This window comes from Morone saxatilis, unplaced genomic scaffold, assembly GCF_004916995.1.
Source record: "Morone saxatilis isolate NCDOM2014 unplaced genomic scaffold, NCSU_SB_2.0 Contig22, whole genome shotgun sequence".
Taxonomy (NCBI): domain Eukaryota; kingdom Metazoa; phylum Chordata; class Actinopteri; family Moronidae; genus Morone; species Morone saxatilis.
The window spans coordinates 11,597,355-11,608,910 of NW_023339785.1; positions in this window are offsets into that span (position 1 = coordinate 11,597,355).

Consider the following 11,556-nt stretch of genomic DNA (forward strand, 5'->3'; position numbering starts at 1 on the left):
ACCCACGGGTTGGAGGTTACAAGATCTATGTGGTGGCTATTTTTAGAAGAAACAGGACTCCTTTTAAAATGTCTTTACATGCTCAAATCATCCTAAGACATCTAAGGCACACTGTGGCCTGTCTCAACGTGTGGCTCTGCCTAAGATTGTCAAATCGTTGTCGTTTTAAAAACAGAATGTGCTCCGAGTTCACATATATTATTTATTTCTCTATATTCATTAGACAAATTGAACTCTTAAAGTTTGTTATTAGCGTCAGAAATGTTTTCAGAAGAAATAAATGAAAATAAAGATGCAGTAAAGATTTATGATTGAATTATATACAGCCTATATGTAGAATTTTATTCACACAAAACATTTTATTTCAATTCTGGTGCCATTAAGGCTTAGGGCTTACAAGTGCCATGACAAACATTTTCTTAAAGTAACTCTAACTTAGGTTTTATTCAAATCAAATCCTGACATTAACCTTTCTAACTTCATGTGAGTCAAGGGTCAACACCTAGAATGTAAATAAATTACAAAAGCCTCATAATTAATAAATGACACAGGCATGTTTTTAATAAATGTGTTATATCCTCTTCCCACATTAAGGAGAAACATCATAGCTCATTTTGCTTCTAAGTACCGGGGCTATTGCTATATTGATTGACAGTGAGACAGACTTATCTTTTAATGTGCAAGCTTCACTTTAACAGCACATATACATTTTATTTTAGATAACCTTGTTAAGTATCTTTATTCTATCTCAGTTTCTTTATATAGTGTTAACAGATGGTTTTTACAGTTTAGAACTATTCCTGTTGTATCTGTACTTGTCCCAGTGGTATTTTGCCATAATGCCTCTATGGAGACAGCTGAGTCCTTGTCCATGTCCCTTTTATATTGTTATTAAAGCCCAGGAAAAAAATCCATCTACTTTTTCAGTCTCTTCTGTTTGGAGTGCTTTTTTTTTAAAGAAAATTTATTGATTTATTCCTTTTTCTTAAATCATGAGCTCTGACTGCTCATCGGTATTCACTGACAGTGAGAGGGCGCATGGTTATTATTTATGATAGTGGCTATCTTAGCACCAGACCAGAACTGAGAAAACTAGGAATCAATAGGAGCTGGCCACCTAACTGAGGGATCAAGGAGGTTACACCTGGTGGGGGGCCATCTTCATAACTTGCCACAATGAGCATTATCACACATTCACAAAAACTCACAACACTTGCAAATGAATCACACATTACATCAATAAATGAGGAATGAGCCTCATTTTTATTCATTTATATGGAAATTAGTTACATGCCACTGTCATTATATTCAATGTATAGATAAAGTACTTGCATTACATCACTCAACCTTTACTCTTAAACTGCTCTTGTTTTTCATGTTCGCCAATTTACATAAATGTAAAAGCATTAGATAGTAATAGATATTGTTACAGAAACAACATTAACTGTCTAGCTATATGGGCCAAGGTGGCTGCAGATAAAAAAATTAAACCAGCCACAGCTTTTTTCTTACCAAACAAGTTATTGAACATCTTAATGTATGTGGATATGTTTTTTCTCCATGTAGTAGGCTGATCTCTACAGCCTGTGCATAATGTAAAGGCTAACTCTAACCACACCAACATTTTTGCTTGGGTGTTTATTTTCTGACCCTATTCTTATGTTAGATTTTTCTGATTCGATAATAATGTAACACAAGAACTTGGATTTGGAATGACTTAAAATGCCCATCCCTAGTCTGAACTAGGGCTGTGTATTGCAATACGTTGCACAGTACATTAACAGTCCTTGCAATACCCAACATCATAGCCCTAAGTTTACATTTGCAACACTGCTATCTAGCTGCTGGGGGTTTAAACACAAAAATCGATACAAAATACTGCAATATTCAAGGGTACTGATATTTCCTTACACCCCTAGTCAGGGTGTTTTTAAGTTACAGTACGTAAAGTAGATATTTGTCGTATTGCTATGCAGAACTTTTCATTAGAAACATGCCAGAATTGGGATGTTTTTACAAGATACATACTAAAAGTAATAAATGTGAAAATATGTATATGTATGTATAATATGTAATAGGTCCTCAGTACCATCATACTGTTGATCTGGCAAATTATCAATTGAACAAATTACTAGAATTCATGAAGAAGCAGTAATTAAAGGGATGGTTGTTTGCTGGGGTCTGGATATATTTCAAATAGCTTATACATGCTCAAAAAAGTGTTTGTGTCAGAGATGTTTGTGATGTATCAGACCCTAAAAAGTGCTGGCTTACATAACGAGCTATACATGAGTGTTGAAATGAGGTAGAGCTCTGACTCACCAGCAGTACATGTGCATGTTAAGAATGAGGAACAAAGAGTGAGGGTTATAGAGAGTGTAAATGTCAGTAGGTTGTGTTCCCACTGTGCCCGTGGCCTGTGGCCCCCTTTGACCTTTCCAGCAGGGCATCCCAGTACAGTGCTACATTCACCCCCAGCCTGTTTAAAGCAAAGCCCTGCAGCCCAGTTGGTTCAGCACAAACAAACTCCTGACTCACACTCTGTCACCTCTGATGTCACATCACACACTGTGTCCACCAATGCCACAGAATAACCCTGAATCACTTCTGTTTGTCTGCTGATTGCAGGATTTCTTCCAGAAAATGCACCATCAACCCACGCCCACTCAGCAAACTGATCTGTTGTAGTTCCATTCCTTGTGCTAAATGTCAGGTTGATATGTAAACCTAACAAGATCCAAGATTTGTAAACCATGAACTGATAAGTACCTCTTTATTAGAACTGCTTATCATATTGTGTTATTTATCAATCTACAGTACTACAGTATAAGGTTTTATCAATAATGTATTCATGTTTTATGAAACATTTATTAAAATGTTTTGTAATGTCTAGTAAAGTTTAGTGTGTTAGAGGTCTGTTCTTGGCTGGGTTATTTGTTATTCCTGTAGTATTTAAATAAATATGATGTTACGATATTCTAGTCACAAACAATCACTCTGATTGCGCACTGGCATTTGAGATTCCATGTCATGTCTTTGCATGGGTTTACTCCAGGCGCTGTGGTTTCTCCCAGTATTTGTAAAACTTATTATTCAAACGGATGTGAGGCTTTAACCTGCCCAGATATGTATGAAAAACCAAACATGTCTTAATTTAAAACTAACCATTATACTGGGATGTGCAGTAGTTATTTTTACTTGAAGGTGACAATCAAACCCTTACTTGTCCTAGATTTGTGACAGGTTGATCTTTTGTTGCTAGTATTCAAATGACAACTTTTGCAAAGGGAGTATTGTGGGCAAAGAGAGTGACTAAGGGTAGAATGATGTGCACAAATAATAAACATTTTAAGCTTTTTACGTGCACAAGCTGGCAAAAAGCTCTTGTTTTCTAGATGTTCATGTTATACTGTCCACCCCCTGATAGTACCACGTTATATATAGGCCTTGTTAAAAGTTTAATCACTATACATTTCTTTTACAAAAAAATATGTACATAGAGCTCAATTATTTTTCTGAAAATGCATATTTATCATGGAAGTCAGTTCAAAATCAATATCCAATCACATGGACAACAGCCACTCAGCCCATTTGCACACTGAGCTGACTTATAAATCAGTTGCTTATAATGACGGACTAACGCTGGACCAATAGCAAAAGAGCTGCTTGATTTGTAACTTGGCCGGACTGAAAATCACCGCATTCGGTGATATTTGCTGTGGAAGGAACCAGGATGGGTGGCTCGGAGGGATTCAGTCCCTAAGGAATCATTTTGTGGGACAGGTGGTGAGGTGTTGGGGAGGTGATTAATGCTGCCATTATTGTGCAGCAAGGGTTAGTCGTCTGCTCTCTGATTGTAGGCTGGCTTGGCCTGATTTGAGCCCTGAGTGTGGCTGATAAAGGTAACTCAGGCTTGGTTCTGTTACACCGGGTGCTGATGACAGTCGATAAAAGCTGGAGTCGAGAGGTTGTTTGTAGAATTTGTGTCTGTGATGTGTAATTTGGTGGGATTTATCACAAACCCCTCTTCTGTCTCACACTCCAAAATCTGCCAAAGTTACATGAATCACTGTCTTCTGACATTCGTTCTTATCAGGGAGAATTGCAGGTTTACTCATTTTGGATTAACTGACTAAATTGTGGATTTACTCAGTTATAAAACATGCATTTTGTCCTGCCCTTGCAGCACGATTTCTTGTGCAAAGCTAGACAGCCGGTTAACACTCTAAAGTCTTCCAATAAACATACAGTACATGGCTTGACTTGTATATTACTGAAGTCTTGTTTCCTCTTTTGGATTTTTGCTTTTGTTTGTAAAATAGAAACATTACAGAGATAGCAACATAAACCAGGACACAAACATTAACTTTTCCTTGTAGACAGTATTATACACATAGCCATGTAAATGCACAATTCCTACCAAAGTATTGTATGAAAAACAAAGCTCAACTACCACAATGGTTACAAGTCACAAAGTCATTTAAAAAACAGAGCTAGCTACTGCTGTAACTGCTACACCTACGATATTTGGCAATTTAAAAGATCACTTTGCAAGTCAAGAAAGTTGCAGTTTGTCATAAAACTGTAGTAGTATGTAAGTATAAGACTGTGAAAATACAAGAAAGATTACACACCCAAAGTTCAAGCAAGTCATGTGTGTCCTCTCGCCACAAGCTACCCAGAGCTACTAAAGCTACAATCCTGGTTTGTTTGATACCAGAATGTAGTCACACAGGCAACAGGTCTTGTTCATTCTTTATCTTAAAAGGACCAGGAGAGAAATTATTTATACGGTGGCTGTGGTTCAGGAGGTAGAGCATGTCGTCCGTTAATCAGAAGGTTGGTGGTTTCTCCAGATGCTGTGCCATCGGTGTATGAATGTGTGTGAATAGGATTAGTTTCTGTTTTTGATGAGCAGTTGGCATCTCGCATGGCAGCCACTGTCATCATACTATGAATGTGTGTGAATGTGACATGTGGTGTAAAGCGCTTTGAGTGGTTGAGACTAGAAAGGCATTATATAAGTGCAATCCATTTACTATTTGTCTCTCACCGTTGACTACCATACATATTTTTTCTGGAATCCCATATAGAGTATACTTAACAGAGGGATTTCACCTCTCTGTCCACATAAATAAAATGTTTTTAATATTTGAACTTTTTAAAGGACCAGTGTGTAGGATTTAGTCGCATCTAGCAGTGAAGTTGCACATTTCAATTAAGTGAACATCTGCATCTATATTTGACGACCTGGGAATCAGAACATTCTGCATGTAGTGTGTAGGAGAAACTACAGTGACCACGAATTTCTTGAAAAACGCAAAAGGCCCTATCTACAGCCTGTTTTGTTGTCTGTTCTGGGCCTCTGTAGAAACATGGTGGCTCAACATGGCGGACTCCATGGAACTGCAGCGTCTGTAGATAAAATCGTCTCAGTATAAGATAACAAAAACATAACGTACATACATATGAAAACATTCATATGAATATTATTTTCCATTTCTGCCAATAGGTCCTCCTAAATGTTACAGTCTGGACCTTTAAGCTCGCTTCTTGTGTGTCATATGTATTAGGCATCAAGAAAAGCAAATAAAATATTCACATGTTGCCATCATAAATGAATATACTGAATAATAGCAGAGTAGCAAATGCAGGCTAATAAAAGCCTAGCACTGCAAATTAAAAATAAAGGTCATACAATTATCTTACAAATGTAAGTGCATTTGTTTATGTGTTTCCATAGACTTGACCATAAAATTTATGGATTTCATCAAACATCAATTGTAGGACTGTTGCACCTGCTCATTTATCTCAGCCCTTCACAGAGTACAGGCGCACTGACCTCCGTTCCAAAGGTCAGAATGGGGTCAGCAAGTTATTTCAAAACTAAAGAGGTCAGGGTCAAAAGGTGTGATGCTATGTCGTATTTCTTTCACATCTCCCTATAACACACCACATAATTGACTTGGCCGCTCCCCAGATTGCATTTTTATATCTGTCGTGTCACAGAGTCAGGGTATATTTTATCTGTGGGACAGATGATCTACATGTATTTAGTGCTGCTGCCATTTACCTCTGGAGATGAAGTCTTCATCGGTGCATTGGCAGGTGAGTTATTAGCACCTGAAGCATGTCTTCAAAGTTGGAATTTATTTGTTATTATAAAAAAAAATCATTTTACCCATTTCCACCTCATTGCCTCTGTCCATTGTAGCTTTTTGCAAACTAATTTTTGACATTCAGCAGGAAAACAGTGTGCTGCTCGGGCACTTTCTGACCAGGAGGGATGGGAGCTCCACTTTTCATTAACGGTGGCTGAACAATTCCGAGCCGGCAGCGTCTGTCAACTCCACTGCATCACGGCTCACAGAACCAGGAGTGGATTTGAGCTTTCATTTCTGGGGAATTCACAATAGTGCTGTGTTTCTGGGTCACTATTGGTAAGAGTAAGCACGGTTAAGTACATATAATCTAGCAAACACAGGCACCGAAATTATTTTTCTTTTTTCATCTTCATTTGTCCCACTCATGCTGCATATGTAGTTACTTAAAGAAAACAATTTAGCAAAAGTAAACATGCACTCATAACTGATGCATGTATAAATAAAGCTAAACCAGTTACTGGATCTCTGACCCACTTAGCCTTACCTATTTTAATACGTTTAATATGGAATCCATATCAGTTTAGACAATACAGTGTACTGCCATGTGAGTACTTGATTTAGCTTGAAATTAAATACTTTTATTAATCAAAGAAAGTATTCCATCTCATACATATTTATATATACATATATTTAAGGTAAATAAATAAAAAGAAATATTAAATTTCAAGTGTCAAAATAAATTCTATATATGATGTTTACGTATACTGCTATTTCCAGTACAACTACAACTGCATCAGGGGTTTAAATATCTTTTCTTTTTTATGTTTCACTGGCAGCATTTTATCTGAAAAGCCTCCAACAACCTATTTAAGACTATTGGAGTGTGACTGCTGTTGTGAGCCTGTAAATCCAAACACTACCTCTCCGTCTTCTGCAAAATATAAAGCCAATTGTTAAAATGTCAGAGTGTTTGGCTTGGTGGGGATGCATGCGGGCAAGCGGGGGAATGGGTGTGAAACATTAGGCTTTCAAATTACAGAAATGACTGCACTAATTAACGGAGCGAGACTCTCTCAAATATCACACTAATGTCAATGACTTTATCTGGAGGAGGGGGTGATAGAGGGGAGTAGTGCTTTGAGGCCTGCAGTGCTTCTTTTTTCAGCTCACATCATAGGAGCTCCCTGTGGATATTACTGTACAAGATCGCAAGACTGAAGTGTAGTGAGAAAATGGTAACACAAGTATCAAACAGATATCCCTTTTATCTTTATTTACCAGTCCAGTAGCTCCCTGCCCAAGGTTCCAATACTACTGAAGTGGACCATGTCAATGATAATGTCAGCCACAGTTTCAGAGATGTACACCACTAAGAAGAAAGTTAAACTGCAAGATGAATCACTTCTGCTTTCTGAGACCTTATAAAATTAAAATCCATAGAATCAGTTAGAAGAGTTAGATATCTAAGAGTTAGAGTTAGATAAAAAGCTACAGCCAGAAGATGGTTAGCTAAGACTAGAAACAGAGGGTGAAAAGCTTGCCTGGCTAGTCATCAACGTAGCCAGCCTAGAAATAGTCACACTTTATCCTTTGTAAAACCATACAATGTCAGAGGCTTTTTTTCACTTCTGCATTTGTAAAGATCAAACAAACAAGATATCGTGTTAATTTGTGAGTTGCTGGTGATTTTTTTACCTCTGCAGACAGACAGGATAGATGTTTACTCTGGTATCCAGTCTTTATGCTAAGCTAACCGTCATCTCACACAGACCAGTGTGTAACATTTAGGAGGCTCTATTGGCAGAAATGGAATCTAATATTCATAGGACTGTTTTCATTAGTGTATAATCACCTGAATATAGTAATTGTTATGTTTTTGTTACCTTAGAATGAACCTTTTATATCTACAGACGCTGCGGGTCACCTTCCATGGAGTTCACCATGTTGAACCGCCATGTTTCTCCAGTAGCCCAGAAGTGACAAATTGTAGTTTCTCCTTTGTGCTTGTAAGGGGAGGGTGAAGCGACGGAGTTGCGATCTGCAGCTACACCGGTAAATGCCACTAAATCCTACACACTGGATCTTTAACGGACGGAGATGGATCCAGGAGGACATCAAGCAACTTCCAAGTGTCACCGAACATATCTGAGCAACATAAGCTCCTCTCTACCATGGAGACCTGGAAAGATAATACACAAGATGCAAAGCTCAAGCCTCCTATTCACACAGAGAGGACAATATGCACACAAGGGAGATGCTGAACCTCTTGGAGGATGAAAATCCAGATCCAAACATCTGGAATGAGGCACCTACAGCCAGCAGAGAGAGAGGGATGTCCCAGGATGGCCTATGCTCCAGCAGAGAGAAGCCTGAGTGAAAAGAGCAGAGAGGGAGAAGAAACAGCCTGTACCTGACGATACACTGTGCACACTTCAGAAACGCACACAATCTTTGATGATTCAAAAGTCTAACTGCTCGTTCAGTCTTCAGTTCCTGTTATGTTCTCAACAGCAGCTCATCAGCCTCAGGCTGCCAGTCGGCTGATTATCCAAAACTGGCTCAGAGGCAACAAAGGTGATAAACTAACCTAGATAGAGTGCTTGCATGTCACCACGCATTTATACAGATAGCTTAGATTTCTTCCTTTTGTTTTGTATAAATAAACCCACACATGAGACTATTAACATTTACATGTTATGACCTGAAGAAGCTCATGTACCATAAAACCTGGAAGGAATTGCTGATCTAATTAAACGTCTCCTCTGCTGCCCCAAGATCTTTCATATCATTAACATTGCATCATTCAAATGTCACCGTGTACAAGCTCAACACTAATTTTCACACACTGTAGTCAATTAAAAACCAAAATAGAATACAGTCAGGGATTATTCAGACCACAGACAACTATATTAGTGTGATTAGAATAAGACGAAGTGTCGGTCTGTAATCAGTGCCTGAGAACTGCTGCCTAAACACACACAGAGTTTGTGCAGAGTAATGAGTGTGGATGCAAGGTCACTCTGGGAGAAAGAGTTTCTACAAAAGTCCAGACACATTAAGCTCTGATTGACACGGTCACCAACATCAAGGATCTTCTTAGATTTTACATTTAGTTTTCTAGTTTTCATATTAAAAGTCCAGCTCTTTAAGTTATAATAGGTTGACTTTTTTACTTTTGGTAATGCAGTCATCTCTTTGTTTATACTCAGATCATTGATTGTGCCTTTGAATTTCACAAGATTGAGTTGAAAGAACTCAATTATTACTGTGTATTTGTCATTGCACAGACTTTCGCAAATCATACTGCTGTTGTTTGAGCACTACAAACATTCACATTCATAACGGCAGAAGAAGGTTTTTATCACAGCCGAACATAAGCTCTCTGCAAATGACACTGCGTCCCTGGTGAAAGACTGAGGTCTGGACTCTGCCTGCAGCCCAGGAGATACTGTACAGTAACAATCAATATAACACTGAGCAAGCATCAGAGTTTTTATTATCTGCGAGGCACTGACTTGATCCCCCACTGTAGTGACTAATCTAATTGGGGCCGACATAGGCTCCCCAGCTGTGTGGCGCTGCCAGAGAAAGAGAGAAGACGGAGATGTCAGGGAGATCTTTATAAATCAATAGTCAAGTCACAGACAATTTTACTTCTTTCTATCCATCCATGCATCCACGCCATCCATCTAACACAGTCTTGTTAGCATGCTCAACTCACAAGTCATCACCTCAGTGCTAATAGCAAAAAACATTGTTGCTATTTTCTCCTGTACATTCTATAGTAAGCCCTGTCAATGCTCTGTATCCACTCTGCTATTAAACTGGGCTGAGAGACTATGTGGAAAGTATGCCATTGGAGTTATCAAGCCCACAGCCTCTCCACAGGGCTCAGCAACAGACTTACATTTAGAAATATGACTCAACCAGGGCAGGGTAAATGCAGTCATTGTTTTGGACTATAGTTGGAATACCTGTGAAAACATTTACCCCAGAAAACTCTCTCATTGCAGGCATGGAATAACTTTAATGCACTACTTTACTTTGATATGCATCCTGACAGGAAATGACTCATGTATTGAGCACACAGTGTTAATTACTCAAGTATGAATTATTTAGCCTCTGAACGATTCAATGAAATAGAAATGCCTCCAGTCAATAGTTGCCAACACTCGAGAAGACTTTGGACTCCCTCTGGGGGGATTTCAGAGCCAGTGATGGGTTGCATCTTATACGCCAGACCACAAAGTGACACCAGAGTTAAATCTTTAGCTGGCACGCTGAATCAGCACAAGCTTCACATTACCCTTGACCACTGCATCATCGGCTTGATATAAGCTATTCTAGATGTAAACATATAAAAGTATCCATATTTCTTTGTTCCCATTAACTCTGACTGAGAGTTATATCTGTGCTGCAGTTATAAATAATGGGGAACATGCCTTCGTCACCAATCTGTATTACTGGCTTGTTGTGTTATGTTGAGTGACTGAGGTGTACGTGTGCCATCTTGTGGTGAAAAGTCCAAACATGCATTTTTATCAACTTGTATTGCTTTATGGGCCTGGACACAGAAAGATCAAAAGGAAAGCTGGATGTATCATGAAAAGCATGACCGCAGTTTGCTTCAAAACTTTATATAGGTTTATGCCATTCCACAAATAACTCAAACATTTAGGATAGTTGCAGAGATCACAATTGTTCACAATGAAGAAGATTTAAAAGACAAGTTTAGTGTCCACAGCCACAGAGAATATTCAGAACAAATTAATGTAAAGAAAGAAGCACTTGTATATTATAGAGTGTTGACATTTGTTCTCTTTAAAAGTTGTCAGAATATAGTATCATGCCAAAATAAAGATTCACATTGATACAAGTCTGAACTCTGTATGTTAACAGGCAATCAAGTTGTTATAATGGAATACAAATAGTTCATGTATTTGGTTAATGGCTTTCTTTGTAATGTAATAAAGAATACAGGATATACATACAGTATACAGTTATCCTAAAAGAAAATCCAGGAATTCGCTACTCTTTGTCTAGTGTGTCAGTTGACACACTAGCTTTTATCAGACAGGGTTAGGATGTTTTTCTTTGAACAAACATGCAACTAATTGGAAGTGTACATGGGTAAATAGAGTTCTGTACTTTGGAGTGATGTTCCAGTGTGTTTGTGTGTGTGTGTATCAGGATATCAGAGCTAGAATGGCACTATTTTCTCTTCTGTCTTTGTTAGGTTTTCTGCTTTTGGACTTTCAGCAGGGCTATGGAGGTATTTTTTTAAGTTTTGTCATTATGATACTTATTATAAATATTTTCTTATGTTTCATTATGCAGTCTTACTTGTAATGTTTAATCAGTACATGTGACAGGTGAAGGATCTGCATTTTTAGTTATTTACATACAAAAGAATATCTCTCGACCTATAAGATAGATAGATAGATAGATAGAT